Raw genomic sequence first — 4,915 nt, forward strand, 5'->3', positions numbered from 1 at the left:
ACCAGGCGCACCTCGTCAGGAAGATCATTCCATAATTTGGGGGCCACCACTGAGAAGGCCCTCTCCCTTGTTGCCACCCTCCGAGCTTCCCTTGGAGTAGGGGTGGGTTCGTATCGGGAGAGGTGTTCCATCAGGTATTGTGGTCCCAAGCTGTGTAAGGCTTTATAGGTCAAAAACAGCACCTTGAATTGAGCTCAGAAACATACAGGCAGCCAATGCAAACGGGCCAGAATCGGTTTTATATGTTCGGACCGTCTGGTCCCTGTTACCAATCTGGCCGCTGCATTTTGCACAAGCTGCAGTTTCCGAACCGTCTTCAAAGGCAGCCCCATGTAGAGTGCATTACAGTAATCTAATTTGGAGGTTACCAGAGCATGGACAACTGAAGCCAGGTTATCCCTGTCCAGATAGGGATCTCTGTGTTTGGATGTGAAAGTTGGGGCAGTGAAAAAAGAGGGTAAGAGAAAAATCAACTCATTTGAAATGTGGTGGTGGAGGAGAGCTTTGTGCATACCATGGACTGCGAAAAAGACAAATAATTGGGTGTTAGAACAAATTAAACCAGACCCATCACTAGAAGCTAAAATGATGAAACGGAGGTTATCATACTTTGGACATATAATGAGAAGACACGATTCACTAGAAAGGACAATAATGCTGGGAAAAACAGAAGGGAGTAGAAAAAGAGGAAGGCCAAACAAGAGATGGATTGATTCCATAAAGGAAGCCACAGACCTGAACTTACAAGATCTGAACAGGGTGGTTCATGACAGATCCTATTGGAGGTCACTGATTCATAGGGTTGCTATAAGTCTTAATCGACCTGAAGGCACACAACAAGTCTTCATGCCAGGAAAACCTTCAGTGGCTTAAATTTATGCATGCCAGTCTGCATTATTATCCATGTTGTTGTTAATGTGCCTTCAAGTCATTTATGACTTATGGCGACCGTATGAATCAGTGACCTCCAGGCAATGTCCTCATTGTCAACTTTAAAGTTACATAAATCTTCTATTGTCATTATTTTAGTCTTCTTGACGTTCAGCTGTAGTCCTGCTTTTGTGCTTTCCTCTATAACTTTCAACAGCATTTGTTTCAAATCATTACTGGTTTCTGCTGGTATTATGGTATCGTCTGCATATCTTAAATTATTGATATTTCTCCCTCCAATTTTCACACCTCCTTTGTTTTGGTCCAATCCCGCTTTCCGTATGATATGTTCTGCATATAGATTAAACAAATAGGGTAATAAAATACACCTGTCTCACACCCTTTCCGATGGGGAACCAGTCAGTTTCTCCACATTCTGTCCTTACAGCATCCTCTTGTCCAGAGTATAGGTTGCACAGCAGGACAATCAGATGCTGTGGCACCCCCATTTCTTTTAAAGCATTGTGTAGTTTTTTGTGATCTACACAATCAAAGACTTTGCTGTAATCTATAAAGCACAGGGTGATTTTCTTCTGAAATTCCTTGCTCCGTTCCAATGTATGTTTGCGATATGATCTCGGTACCTCTTCATTCATGTATGTATGTATGCATGTATGTCTATATTATTCTGCAGAACATTTATTTCTTTCATTGGTTTTCCCAACCACACAGACATTTTTATAGCTTAAGGCTGCAAGCCTACACAACCTTAATGGGCAGTAAGTCCCACAGAACCTAATGCAGCTTGCTTCTAAGCAAACTGGTGCATAGGATTGTGCCGAAGGATACAGAGAAGGAAGGATCCTAAGAGCCTTCCTAAGGCTGCAGTGCAATACACACTTACCTGGGATTAAGTCCCACTGAACCCAATAGAGCTTACATCTAGGTAGACATGTATTGGATTACAGCCTGTCTATACTTCCTTTTGTTTCACTTGCGCCCCCGCAAACAGGCCAATTTAGTAAAGAGAGAGGCATTATGGAATACAATCTTGAAAATCCTGGATGCTGTTTCACTGACAAACTACACACAGTCTTCGTAGACCCCACTGGATAGATGCACCCGTTAACCTACTGACCCACTTACACAGATTACTGGTTATCACCACAACATTGGCTGAAACCTTCTGACTTGCTGTTTTCTTCCTTTCCTCTGTCCCTCCCTCCCAGTGATACCATCCCTGCAGTTTCTTAAAAGCCTACAGCTGCATTTATAATTTATCAACAGCAAAACCCAGTTAATAAGACATCCAAGACAAATGCTGACTCCAGTAGGCACTTGGAAATGGTGAATACATACCCCAGAAAACCTAGCTGTGGTGCTGGACAGACCTAAATACAGAGAGTTGGTTAGGGAAAATTGGGGTGGGAGCTGTCGAAGCCAGGTGAATTTCTTTTTGGGGGGGTTAGGCTCACTGAAAAATAAACATAGGAACACAGGAAATGCTCAGAAGCCCCAGAGGTACATGCAAATGTTCAATACTAATGCCATAACCACAATACCTGATGGAACGCCTCTCCCGATACAAACCCACCCATACACTACGTTCAAGATCAAAGGCCCTCCTCTGGATGCCTACTCCGAGGGAAGCTCAGAGGATGGCAACAAGATGGCAACAAGAGGGCCTTCTCAGAGGGCCTGACGAGGTGTGCCTGGCGCCAACACTGTTATCTTTTCGGCGCCAGGTCAAGACTTTTCTCCCAGACATTTTAGCATGTGTTTTAAATTGTTTTTAAAAATGTGTTTTTAGATTTGTATATTTGTTTTAATGTTTTTAGTTACTGTAAACCGCCCAGAGAGCTTTGGCTATGGGGCGGTATATAAATACAACCAATCAATCAATAAATAACCTTTTTTGAGAGTGGGTAGATATAAGGCAAGTTTTTCCACTCGTAATGCTTTGCACGCAACACAAAGAAAATACTCTGACCCAAGTCAGTGGGGTGCAGGGCTGGAGTGATGGACTGGGGTGTGTGGGAAATGCAACATCAGATCATTGCTCTGCTCACTGCGTGGCCCTGGGGAGCTCGCCCTCTAACCAATGTGCAGCTTCAGCACTGCAGGTGCACATCTAAAGGGGCGGTAGGGGAATCTCAGGCTTATAACCTTCCTTCCTCCACAGTATAGAGGCTTTTAACATGAACAGGAGCTTGCATGCATTGCACACTCATACATTTGCCTAGACCAGGTGTGGGGAACCTTTGCCCTCCAGATATTGCTGAACTGCAACGCCCATCAGACTCAACAAGCATGGGCAATGGCTTAGGATGATGGGAGTTGTAGTTCAGCAACATCTGGAGGGCCAGTGTCATCAGTATGCCAAAGACACATGGCTCTAGTTCTCCATAACATCTGGGTCAAGAGAGGGTGTGCATGATATGGACCACTGTCTGGGCAGTGGTGGAATGGATGAGGACCAAGAAACTGAGCTTGAACTATGGTAAGACAGAAACACTGTGGATGGGTGGTTCTCATGTCTGGGAGATTAGCCAGTTCTGTTTTGGACAGGGTTGCACTGCCTCTGAAAGATCAAGCTCATAGTTTAGGGGTGCTCCTGGAACCATCTATGGGTGGTACGCCAACTACAGCCGTTCTTGGATGGGGATAGCCTGGCCATGGTGATTCTTACATTGGTAACCTTGACTATGTTATTGCAATGCACTCTATGTAAGGCTACCCTTGGGTCTTTCTGGATGCTCCAGCTGGTGCAAAATGCTGCAGCTAGACATTTGGTGGGGACAGACTACTTCCAGCACATAACTCCACTGCTTAAAAACTTGCTCTGGCTGCCTATATGCTACCAGTCCATGTTCAAGGTTCTTGTATTAATTTACAAGGCCCCCAACAACTTTGGTCCAGGATACCTTAAGGAGTGCCTGATTCCTTATGTCACTGCCCAATCGCATCTTCCGGAGAGTCACTGTTAGTAGTCCCCTCCATGGCTCGGATACATGGCCCGTATCCACCAGGAGAAGTGCGTTCACAATTGTGGGCCAAATTCTGTGGAACTCCCTCCCAGCTGAAATCAGACTATCCACCTTCTCTATTGAACTTCCAGTGATTAGAGAAGACCTTTTTAGTTCAGCAGGCATTTTAAGTAAGTTTTATGGTTAGTCTTAACTGATTTAGAGAGCCAATGGGGTGTAGTGGTTAGAGTGTTGGACTATGACCTGGGAGACCAGGGTTCAAATCCCCACACAGCCATGAAGCTCACTGGGTGACCTTGGGCCAGTCACTGCCTCGCAGCCTCAGAGGAAAGCAATGGTAAACCCCCTCTGAATACCACTTACCATGAAAACCCTATTCATACAGTCCCCATAAATCGGGATCGACTTGAAGGCAGTCCATTTCCATTTGCATTTTGCTTAACTGATTTTATCTTTATTGCATATTTTTTAATCTTATTGTACACCACTTAGAGACTAGGCTGTTAAGTGGTATACAAATTGTTGGAATGTTAAGTATTGTATTTTATCGAGTCACTTTGAGACTTTTTATTGTATAAAGTGTCTGATAAATGAAAATATATTATTATTGAATGAGTGCTTGTGGGAAAACCAGGAGTGGATTTTTGGTCAAAGTACTTGGAAGCTTGGTTCTGGTACTGATCATAAAATCCTGGGCTAAACATATGTTCAGAGGCATTCTGTTCCTCAGTTCTTAGCTTACGGCCGTCTAGCCAAACCACCATTTTCCAACTGGCTCTGGAGGCGATGGTCCTAAGGGTTCTACTAAAAAACAAGAGATTTCACAAGCCTCAAGTTTGCTCACCCTTGAAAGAGACAACAGCTAGATGGTCTTACTTGGTGTAATGCAACTAGCTTCCTAGGTCCTAGTGGTTATGGAACACTACCTCCATTTTTAAGAAGCCATCTCACACTCCTCAGTTTTTCAAGGGACAGGAAGCGCTTGCATTTCACCTGGCTCTCGTTTGCAAAACTTTCCTGAAAATAGCCAAAATCTAACTGGATGACTAGTTCAGAAA

This window comes from Rhineura floridana, chromosome 9 (genome assembly GCF_030035675.1).
Source record: "Rhineura floridana isolate rRhiFlo1 chromosome 9, rRhiFlo1.hap2, whole genome shotgun sequence".
NCBI lineage: Eukaryota > Metazoa > Chordata > Lepidosauria > Squamata > Rhineuridae > Rhineura > Rhineura floridana.